The sequence below is a fragment of the Dermacentor albipictus genome, chromosome 7, assembly GCF_038994185.2.
Source record: "Dermacentor albipictus isolate Rhodes 1998 colony chromosome 7, USDA_Dalb.pri_finalv2, whole genome shotgun sequence".
Classification (NCBI taxonomy): domain Eukaryota; kingdom Metazoa; phylum Arthropoda; class Arachnida; order Ixodida; family Ixodidae; genus Dermacentor; species Dermacentor albipictus.
In genome coordinates, this window is record NC_091827.1 from 103,007,006 (window position 1) to 103,019,462 (window position 12,457).

Here is a 12,457-nt window from a genome sequence, read left to right on the forward strand (position 1 = left end):
TGGCACTGGTACTGTACAAATCTCTATAGAACTCCTCAGCCACTTGTACTATCTCATCCATATTAGTAATGATATTGCCGGCTTTGTCTCTTAGCGCATACATCTGATTCTTGCCAATTCCTAGTTTCTTCTTCACTGTTTTTAGGCTTCCTCCGTTCCTGAGAGCATGTTCAATTCTATCCATATTATACTTCCTTATATCAGCTGTCTTACGCTTGTTGATTAACTTCGAAAGTTCTGCCAGTTCTATTCTAGCTGTAGGGTTAGAGGCTTTCATACAATGGCGTTTCTTGATCAGATCTTTCGTCTCCTGCGATAGTTTACTGGTATCCTGCCTACCGGCGTTACCACCGACTTCCATTGCACTCTCCTTAATGATGTCCACAAGATTGTCGTTCATTGCTTCAACACTAAGGTCCTCTTCCTGAGTTAAAGCCGAATACCTGTTCTGTATCTTGATCTGGAATTGCTCTATTTTCCCTCTTACCGCTAACTCATTGATCGGCTTCTTATGTACCAGTTTCTTCCGTTCCCTTCTCAGGTCTAGGCTAATTCGAGTTCTTACCATCCTGTGGTCACTGTAGCGCACCTTGCCGAGCACGTCCACATCTTTTATGATGCCAGGTTTAGCGCAGAGTATGAAGTCTACTTCATTTCTAGTCTCACCGTTCGGGCCCCTCCACGTCCACTTTCGGCTATGCCGTTTGCGGAAGAAGGTATTCATTATCCTCATGTTATTCTGTTCCGCAAACTCTACCAATAACTCCCCCCTGATATTCCTAGTGCCTATGCCATATTCCCCCACTGTCTTGTCTCCAGCCTCCTTTTTGCCTACCTTGGCATTAAAGTCACCCATTAGTATAGTGTATTGAGTTTTCACTCTACCCATCGCCGATTCCACGTCTTCATAGAAGCTTTCGACTTCCTGGTCATCATGACTGGATGTAGGGGCGTAGACCTGTACAATCTTCATTTTGTACCTCTTATTAAGTTTCACAACAAGACCTGCCACCCTCTCGTTAATGCTATAGAATTACTGTATGTTACCAGCTATATTCTTATTAATCAGGAGTCCGACGCCTAGTTCCCTTCCCTCTGCTAAGCCCCGGTAGCACAGGACGTGCCCGCTTCTTAGCACTGTATATGCTTCTTTTGGCCTCCTAACTTCGCTGAGCCCTATTATATCCCATTTACTGCCCTCTAATTCCTCCAATAGCACTGCTAAACTCGCCTCACTAGATAACGTTCTAGCGTTAAACGTTGCCAGGTTCATATTCCAATGGCGGCCTGTCCGGAGCCAGTGATTCTTAGCACCCTCTGCAGCGTCGCAGGTCTGACCGCCGCCGCGGTCAGTTGCTTCGCAGCTGCTGGGGACCGAGGGCCGGGGTTTGATTGTGTTGTTCATATAGGAGGTTGTGGCCAAGTACTGCACCAGGGTGGCCAATCCTGCTCTGGTGAGGGAGTGCGTTACCGGTTCTGGTCACCGGGATCAGGCCACACTCCAGGCCTGTTTATGCAATTTTGTCAACACGCGGATTTTTTTTTAAATCCGGTGGAAAATTGCCGGCACCGGGATTCGAACCACGGACCTCTTGCACGCGAGGCGGGTGTTCTACGTCTACGCCACCACTGCCTATTATGTGCTACTCACCAAGTTTCCTAAGTTTATTACAGAGGCGCCAACAGACAAATTCCAGAACACGCCATGACGCTCTCTATTTCCACCAAAGGCTCGCCTGTGCAGTGCCGCTCGTGCTGACAAAGCACCGAGAAACTCCGGTTTCCTCTCCACGAATTGGAGCATATGTTACAACTATAGGCATGATTCGCCCGTGATCAAGCTCGTGGTCATTTGCACTTCATATATTGTCGAAGGACAACAATGACTGACGACAGCTCTGTGGAGAGTACCGTAGCCTGAATGTAGTCACCTTCCCCGAGCGCTATCTCCTACCGAACATTCGAGACTACACATGCCTTGTTAGCCGAGACCGCAATAAACTCGAAGAGAGACCTGGTGATGGTGTATAATCAGCTTCGGATTGAGCCGTCCGATTTGCCAAAGGGTAGCAGTTCTACCGCGTTCGGGCACTTCAGTTTGTGTGCATTCCTTTCAGTTTTCGTAACGCTACTCAAACATTGCAGCTTTTCATCGTTTAAGTCACGAGTGGCTTGCGGTTTTTCGTCGCTTACCTTGATGATTTATTTGTCGCTAGACTCCAAAACTATTCTCATTGAACAGTTTGCATGTCTACACGAATATGATCTTATCATCAATGTTAGCGAGTGTCACTCCGGAATTTCCGAGAATGATTTCCTGAGCCATCCTATCACCAAGCACGGTGTCACTCCCTCGTTTGGTTATCTATACGCGGCCTACATAAGGTTCTCGTCCTTTTCAATTTTTATCACCGCATTGTCCCGACCTTCAGCGTGCTCCTGCAGCCCCTTGGAGCACTCTTGTGGACAGCGAAGTGCCAGCCTACCAAGTGTCATGGGTAGAGGTGGGCAAATGACTTCATTTTTGTTTCCCTCCCTCACCATGATGCCGCAAAATTTGACCACTCTCCCTCACGTTCATCCTCGCCTATAAAAAAAGTTTTCCACCTTCCCTCACCCTCAGCACAAAAAAGCTTTACGCGCACTTCCTCACCCTCACGCTGAAAAGGCTACCATCCTTCTCTTACCTTCCGTTTCCTACACTTTCAAATAAAGCGTTTGCTCGACCCACGAGCTTAGTTTACAACACGGATTGTCTAGTGCCATTCCTATTGTCAAAGCGTGCCACATTGTTTTCCGTGTAAGCGTCGACCGAAGGTCGGAAAAAAATTCGACAGACACTTAATACTGCTAATATGCGGGAATACGAAATCGTTATAGTTACTTTGGTGAAAGGTTTTCGATTGGGAGGCAGCGCAGCCTTTTTACACACTCATGACACGGTGTCATCTCCTCGGCATTGACTGCACCGTCACGTGCCCAATGACGCATGCCCTTTAGTCAGTCAGATGGCTGCGACGTGACGTGTGCTGTGAAGCACGTACTAGGCACACCTTTAGTCAGCGAAAACCGTGGAGCCGCCGTGGCGTCGGAAAAGCGTGTTCGTCTCGAACCACGGAGGCACGGATTCAATTCCCACAGAGACAGAAATGTACCAAATTCTCTTGTCAAAGCCACTAGATTACTTTATTTACAAGAAGCTCCCTGAGAAATATGACGTCGATCCAAGCATTTTTGATGTGCTTCGACTCTATGCCGTAGGCCATTCCTGGTACCATCGCTCGGTCACGCCGCTGGCGACGCGGGCGAATTTTCGCGTACTGGAGCAAATAATGCTTTCGCATTAATAAAAGGAGCTCACAAGTTATATTCTTTCCTTAGAGCTCACTCGGACTGATGCTCATCAAAATTAAACTTGGCCGGGTTCACTCAGATTCACCCGAATTATACTCTGGTGGGTTGACTCAAACTCAGCGAAATCCTACTGAGCCGAGTTCACGTGGTCTCGCTCAATCAGACTCACAAAGGTCTTCTCGGCCCTCAGATCTTACGAACTCAAGACTTTCCCTTAAGTTGAACATACCAATGACATTAATACTGTTACGTGGTAGTGACGGTAAAGAACAAAGTAGCAATAGTGTCAATGACGAAACTAACTTTTATTGGGCCAACCTGCTTCCACAATAACACGCTACACTTACAGCACCACGATAGCGGCGAACACAGTCGGCGATCGTCAAAATCTGATCTGCGGGTCAAGCACGTCGGCTTTTATAGATCAGTCATCGAAGGTTCCACAGAGATCGCTGGTGCCCACGTGTCTTCCAGAAAGTTTTACGCCATTCTCGTCAAGCGACGAAATCAGATTACACAAGGTTCGGTGACAGCAGACAGCGGATAGAACCATCGATAACTTTCGAGAAACTTTCGATACGTGCAGGTGCGTCCTGCGCGGTGCGATAACATTTGTTAGGCGGTGAAGCGTGGTCACCCCACAAAGGTAAACAACAGCCCGTGTCACTACCTTCGTACTACAATAATACATACGGCATACAGAGGGATTACAAACGCTGACAATTTAGAAGAGTATGCACGAGAGCCATGAATATAGCGAAAATTTTCTTGTTTCTGGTTTACCACGATGTATCGTCAAAACCAAATAAGTATGACGCCCTCCTTGACAGTGCTGGATTTATTTTGTATAAAGATAAAATGTCCAAAAGGATTTCAAAGATTATGGAAATCATTTTTTCTTTCTGCATGCAAGCGTGCGCGAAGTGCGCACCCGTTTTTGTATTTATGGCACAAGCCCATTTTTGGCAGTTAGGAACAGCACACTCACCTTTCTTTCTAGCACTGTTCTAAATGAAGGCTTGCCTGGCAAACTAGTTTTCCCTACTAGAACTGTGCGCAAAGACGCTTGACTATACTTAATGCTACTTTTCCATAATTTGCAACTACAGGAGGTCTTGCTGGCTGCAATGATTTTCGAGGCGATGGACATAACGCTAGGCGCTAAGACTTTCATAAGGCTTCTTTGGTCCATGAAATAGGCCGTAGTTTCGCCTATGACTCTATATACTAGGCGTTTCAGCGAACGCTTTCAACATTTTTTAAAGGTTGCCTGTGGCAGATAGCATAATTCTAGTTCATGAATTGGTCTATTCGAAGAGGCGGACATTACTTGCACAAAAAATTGAAATGCATAACCAACTAATTAACAAGAATCCCTAATTAACTTTCTAACTAATTACCTTATGTCCGATATTTCAATTTACAAATTCTAGTCGTGGAGTTCGCAAGGCGGATCCACTTGGAACGAATTAACAGGAGGATGACACCAGTTTCGAGATATGAATTCCCGAACTTTGCGAAGAAATGTATTGGTGTTCCAGTTACTCTCTTAAGAAAACGTCGTTTTATGCAGTGAAGCACTAAAGTAGCTGAAACGCCAGTGCATTCAACACTGCTTCCGTACGAAAGCTGGAGCGGCCGAGCACAATGGAGGAGGGTTCAAACGAACGCTGAAGGGGAATGGTAACTGCACTGACAAAATGCTGAAGAAACTCTGACAGCGTCGAACTTGTTCGCTTCTCCCTACAACGCCGTCCACAGCATACCTTCTTTGACCTAGGCCGCATGTGAGCAAGGGAATGCTTACACGAAGTGCACAATACTCGCAAGTGCCCGTACAATGCGCGCTTCGCAGCGATCTTTCTCCCACTTGCCTTCCAAGGCATCTTAATGCGAAGCAAAGGAAATACATGGAGGCGGGGAGGGGAAAGGGCGTCGCCGGTAGTCGGGTCGACTTTCGCTACTAGTACTCCCCGAAAGACACGTGTGAGAGTGCAGTTTCGTAAAGGGGTGGGGGGGGGGGGTAACGAAAGTTGCGACGCAGAACCACGTGTTCCCGTGCTTGGTATTTTTTATACACTCGTGCGATGTATCAGTATCACATTGCCTGTCATCCCCGCCTGGGTGTTTAGGTTGGCAAAATAAGTAGAACTCGCTCAGACTCACTCACAAAATATATTTTTTTTTGCTCAGGGCTCACTCGGACTCAAATGCACCAAAACTACACTCAGCAGCACTCATTCGGACTCAGACTCACCAAAATTTCATTCAGCCGGGCTCATTGGAAGATAAAAGATTCATCAAACTGCAATTCCGATCCACTAAACTGCAATTCAACCGGACTCACTCGGACTCAGATTTAGCAAACTTTTACTCAGCCGGGCTCACTTGCACTGTGTTGTTGCGTGGACGCGCAAGCACCGCGTAGGAACATTAAGAGGTTTCGTTCTTATTTTCGTGGTGGTAAGTGATCCGACAGGGATGTTAAATTTGTAAAAATACAAACTGTCACCTAATATGCGTATATGCTATGAATCCTGATTTCATGCCAGCCATGGTGGCTCAGTAGTATGAGGTCACGTCTTTCATTTGTGCCACAGCGGTTGCATATCGATAGAGAGCAAAGTAATAAAAAAGCTTTAGTAGTAATTACTACACTTCGCTGGTAGTTAAATAAGTCCACATTAATGCCCTGAAAAACTGAAGCGAACAGTTTTCGAGAATAACCATATTTGTCATATTTGTCATATATAACCATATTTTTTGGAATGCATGTCTGTATATAGCTAACAAAGTGGAACATGAAGGTACGTGCTGAGTGCTATCATGTTACTAATAAATCGATAGCGGTGTTTCTTATGCCGAATGTTTGACGTTGTTTACGGGGACTTTCAAAAGGAGTGTTTGTCGGAATTCATGAATATATAGTAAGCAACTACATGTTAATCTATTAAGCTGTTCTACGCTGCTTATTTTTGAGAATCAGTGCAACAGTTCGACATTGCGAAAGTTGAGCTAAAGCACTTAAACTGGATGTTTACAGCAAAAGGAGTCTCCCGACTTTCGCTGTCATGCGCGTGCTTAAAAAGAAACGAAAAATCGTCTACATTGTAGACGAGCTGCCGACATGTTTTTTCTCCATCTCGATGTTTCCTTTTGTTCATATGTAAACAAACGCTTCCAGTGCCCGAAAATCTTCAAATTCAAGTTAGCGTTAAGTTAATTGCAGTAAGAGAAAGTAAATTCTTCGGTGTTTATTTCACATGAAAGAGCGCGCTGACTGGCTCTGATCAGAGTGGAAATAAATCTTGGAGTGACGCCAAACAGTCGCCGTCACTCCTCCCGCTTTCGTTGCCGCTGTCAGCACCTACAGCTTTCAACACGTTTAGTTACAGCTAACATCAACAGCCATTTATTACTTTAGCTAAAAGTGGGCTTCGACATGCATCTGCGCTAGAGCTACTTACTGCCACCGCACTTCAAAACTTTAAACCTACCACGCATACGACCTGAGTGGCATATTCTTGGTTTGTAGTGCGAAGGGACACAGACGAAGACTAGAAGAAGTCTGAAGAAGACAATTGGGTGACTTCTCTGTACTTCAACAATATCAATCGCCTTTTCTTCTTCGTCACCACCCCCTCCCTTGCCCTCACCTCACAACGTCCACGATCCCTCAACTCACCCTCACAAATGTTCCAGAATGCGATACTCACCAAACAAAGTGAGGGTGAGGGTAGATGAGGGTGAGGAAGGCGCAACGTCATCTTTTCCCTGACGTTGCGCGATCCCGAACGCCCATACAGCCTTTACTATTGTTTACCGGGTTTGTTGGCTGCCTGTTGCTGTGCAGCGTTAGTGCAGCAGCCTGGAAAATTCTCAATGTTTCATCCTTACTGACCACAAAACCTTCGTGTTCACTTTCGTTCCTTCAGAGCCAACCACACCCCATGAGGGCTCTGCTTTTATCGTAGAATTCACCATGAACATGCACTACGTCAAGGGCTACCTCAATAGCACAGCTGATGCTCTGGGTATTATCAGCAAAAACAACACTAGATGCCCTGCTGACCTCATTTTTACGTCACTGGTGGCAGCCCAAGCATGCGAATCGGAGCTCCCACTCCAACACCTACATTCTTCCACCTAAAGCATGTGATATTCAATCACAACCGTGGTGTCACGGACTAGTGCGACGTTTTAACTGGCCGTTCCCAACTCTGTGTTCCTTCTCTTCACCGTGCTGTGTTCGATGGCGTGCGCTCGATTGGAATACAGGAGTGGGTGCCACGGAGGTCCTTGTCACCAAAAGTTATTTTTGGCCTCGTGTACGTGCTGACGTGTGCGACTCTGGTCAGCTTGCACAGAGTACGAATGTTTTAAGGTTCATCGGTACACGAAGCCTCCACCTAATTGTTTTCAGCTTGGTCCTTCTGTGTTTCCATGGTCTCAAATGACGTCAGAGTGGTGTTTTGCGGTCTGACAAGTGCCGTACTCTTATCAGCACAACATATAGTTGATGAGACGTAGTACAGCCACTGCCGAAGGGTTTCACCTTTGGTGGGCGTGGTGATAGTATGGTGTTACGATTCGCTTTCCGCAAGAGTCAATTAGGTGTGGTGCGTGACTCATGCCTGGAATGTTTGCGAGCGGCATAGCACTTGCTTGCCTACTTCAATTGCGAGATGGATTTCTACAATGTGCGTTACTACAGAACAGACTCTCCTCACCGACGAGAAGCTACTATTAGGAATGAATGTGTGTGTGTGTGTGTGTGGCGTGATGGGTCGTTGAATGCTGCCGTCAATGCCCCACTCTTGCACGAGAAATCATAGAGTGCGGCGTCGTACGATAAAAAAGTGCATCCGGTTAACAAAAATCTGGAGGACGCTTAAGCTTCGCCTTCAAGAGTGGAACGCGACAGCGTTCCCATCGACCCGCCAAGGGATGTAAGACAATGTGCTACGGCGCTGCGACTACGCGCCCCGCATCGGACGCGGTGAGCGTCGAGCAACGCAGCGTTCGGCGCGGCAACGAAATGTGCGTCTGAGCAAGCGACGCACGCCTGGACCTTAGAAACAGCTAGTTTTTAAGGCAACACCGCATTCACTAGAGGCGCGTTTGTACCGCTTTGAAGCATCGAACTCGTGGCTCAGTGGATTCTTCTTCCGGCTACCGTTCGGTGCGGACGCGGAATCATGTGCTCCAGCGGAGCGGCGATAGCGGCCTCTGCAAGCCGCGGAAACAGGATTGAAGACAATGATGGTCAGGACTACGAGATCATTTTGCCTACATTGCCCACCGGACGTGTTGTAGTTAATACTGTGTTTTTGCACGGCGACGTACGAGTTAGGCCCTACAGGGTGGAGGACTTCCGCGACGCCCTAGCCAACGCTGGTGCGCTTCCCGACGTGGTGGCGTTGGGGGCGTACCAAATCAACCATGTTTGGGCGGTGACTCTCAACAGCACTGAAGCAACTAAGAAGTTGGCCGCTCTCAAAGAACTGGAAGTAAAAGGACGCCGCTGCATTATCTTCGATCCAGATAACCAACAGGTGAAACTACGGCTGCACTGGATGTTGCACGGCGTGGCGGACGACGACATTCGGACGGCTCTCGCTGCTTACGGCAGCGTAACCGAAGTGACCCGGGAGCGATGGCGTGTCTCAGGCGTCAAGGAGAAAGGGTCCACAACGAGGACCGTGCTCCTGAAGCTGAAACCCGGTTTGAAGGTCGATGACCTACCTCACCAGCTACGCGTTGCTGGAGAGTTGGCCCTTGTGGTGGCGCCTGGGCGGCCTATGCAATGCCTACGCTGCCGTGGTACGGGCCACGTTCGACGTGAATGCAAGGTGCCACGGTGCTCAAAATGCAGACGCTATGGTCACGTCGACAGCGATTGCGTCCGCACGTATGCGGTTGCTACGGAGCCGGCATCGCAAGACAAGTCGACGGAGCTGCTGATGGACGTCGACAAGGCGGAGGAGGCAGCGAAAGGAGCCGAGGAAGTGGGCAAGCCAGCAGGAATGACCGACCCGTCGGGGCTTGCCAGTGGTGACACAAGCACGTCAAGCAATGGGGAGACGCACCCCGATGAGAAGGAATTGCCTGCCAGCAGTGACACAACCAAGTCAAGCAACGGAGAGACGCACCCCGAGGAGCAGGAATTGCCTGCGTCTCGGGCGAAGGCGTCGGAGAATAGGAAGAGCGTTCCGGCACCCACAGTCGTCGACCCAGCGAACAGCTCGACGAACGCTGACCCGAGCGGCGGCCGCGCAGTCAGCGCCTCCGCGCCAGCCAAGCGCCCTTATGGCCACACCGGCAACGATGGGGATAACGTGGCAGCCACCAGCGTCGAGGAGCCACCTGCAAAAACAACTCAAGCCAGGCGGGCCAGTCTCCGGCAGCGACCTAACGTTTCGTCTGAGAGGCGAACCGGCGATACAGCACCTACGCTGCAAGGTTCGGAGCCTGCACAGGCTGGCTCCGGCTTCAACGATGGCGTCTAGCCACGCGCTAGACGCGGAGGGTAAGCACCATGCTCTCGGCCTTTTCACTTCCTTGCGAAAATGGCTCCTGCATCTCCGTTGAAGGTCGCTACACTTAATGTCAGGGGCTTGGCAGGAAAGAAAAAGCAAAGTCAGGTGTATCGGCTTTTAACGGAGCACGACATTGATATATTGGCAGTGCAGGAAACAAAAGTTGACGGTGAGGAAGAGACCGGGAGCATGGTGCGACGTTTCACGTCTAGATTCTATGCTATTGTAAGCCATGCCATCGGCACATCTGCTGGTTGTGTCCTTTTTATTAAGAAGTTGCCGGCTCTGGTCGTGCATGCTGATTTCTCGTGCTTGTCAGGTCGTTGTGTTGCTGTCGATTTCACACTCAGCGATACAGAATGGCGTGTTTTATGTTTGTACGCACCAAATGTTGTGGATGAAAGGGTCGATTTCTTTAGAAGTGTTGAGCACCGTCTCAGCTTCGATAAACAACTGATTATCATGGGCGACTTCAACTGTGTCCTGAGTGCATGTGATAAGACTAGTGATCGGGGGTTCAGGGACGCAAGTACTGAGGTACTGTCGCAAATCATAGACAAATGGAACCTTGAGGATGTGGCGGAGTGTATGCAAGGCGCGGGTGGTGTGAAGTACACACATTTCCAGCGTGCAAGTCATGCCCGTCTGGACAGCATTTATGTAACGTTGGACGCGATTCCAAAATGCAACAGTTATCAAGTAGTGCCGGTGTCTTTCTCAGACCACTGTTTAGTAGAGTGCGGGATTGGGGCAAAAAAACGTGGCAGTGCTTTTAGCTGGGAACTGTGGAAGATAAATAACAAGCTGATTAAAGACGATGCTTTCAACCTTGCGGTAGTTGAAGAAATCGGCAAAATAGAGCCGAATAAAGAACTGAAAACATGGCAACAGTGGGAGCTTTGTAAGGAACAACTTAAAATAAAAGCAATAGAGCGGTCTTGTTCTATGGCGTACGAGGAGAAACTAAATGAACGTAATCTAAGGTCTATGCTTTCAAAACTGCTCGAGAAAGAATGCGAAGCGCCTGGTAAATGGATCGATGACATTAGGAAAACGAAACAAAAAGTCGAAGTGATAGAAGAGGAGCGTTATCGTGGTGCGCTGGTCCGGGCGAGAGCCGAACATGTAGCTGCTGGGGAGACACCGTCTAAACGAGCACTCGGAATTGAAAAAGCCCACGCTCGTCGAAATCACATAGACAAAATAGAATGGGGGGGCGTCTTATCGGATGATAACGAACATATTAAGCGTGCATTTTTTCAGTACTATCAGGCATTGTTCGCATTACAGGTTGCCGACATGAACACGTTTAAGGATAAGTTCCTTGGGGCACTGCCGCGACTCAACGATAAGCAGAAGGATAGGTTAGAGCTGCCAATAACCGAATCAGAGGTAGAAACGGCGATAGACAATTTAAATCTTGGTAAATCGCCAGGACCGGACGGGTTAAGCGCGGCGTTTTACAAAGCTTTTAAGCGTGGAATCGCGCCAATATTGACGGTAGTGTTTAATGAAGCTTACAAAATTAACGAATTGCCTCCGTCTTACGCAAGATCACACACTGTCTTAATCGCCAAAACTGACGAAGCGGCGAGGTTACGACACGTAACAGCGTACCGGCCAATCGCACTCACAAATGTGGATTACAAAATTTATATGAAAGTTTTAGCGCGAAGATTACAGTCAGTAATCCAGGAAATCGTTGGGCCGCATCAAACGTGCGGGATTAAGGGACTAGCTATTACGACTAATATTCACACAGCAAGATGCGTGCTGGAATGCTGCGATATTACAAATAGCCGCGTGGCCATCTTACAATTAGACCTTGAAAAAGCTTTCGACTGTGTCGCGCATGAAATTTTGCTTAGCATACTAGACCATGTTAACGTTGGTTCTGTTATTCTCGAGGGTGTCGCCCTGGCGTATCGGAACTGCACGACGATATTGATCGTTAACCAGAGTCTGGGGGCCCCCATTAGCGTGCAGCGGTCGGTACGCCAGGGTTGTCCCCTTAGCCCTCTTTTGCTTTGCATCTACATAGAGGCGATGTGCTTAAACATCATGAAAAAACAGACAATTCCCGGTTTCCGGTTGCAGGCAGCGGAAGTCAAGCTGTTGGCATATGCGGATGATGTGGCGGTTTTTTCAACCAGTAGGGAAGGTGTAACCGAGGCTATTAAATGTGTAGAGAACTTCTGCGAAGTCACAGGCAGCAGAGTGAACTTAGCAAAATCACTAGGGCTCTGGCACGGAGAATGGCAATCGACGCCCGACCGCTTCGCAAACGTGTCCTGGGTTACGACCCCAACGAGGTACTTGGGAGTACCTCTAGAATGCTACCGTGATAGCGCGACATATTGGACAGCGCAGACGCATGATACACGTGGAAAGGCGGAAAGGTGGAAAGAAACAAACTTATCGATTTTTGCTAGAGCCACCGTGTGCAATCTGTTCTTTATTAGTAGGCTGTGGTATGTAATGCAGGTGTTACATTGTGCAAGACTCAATGTACAGAAGCTGCATCGAATTTTTGCCATTTTCGTGTGGGATGCGCAATGGGAAAG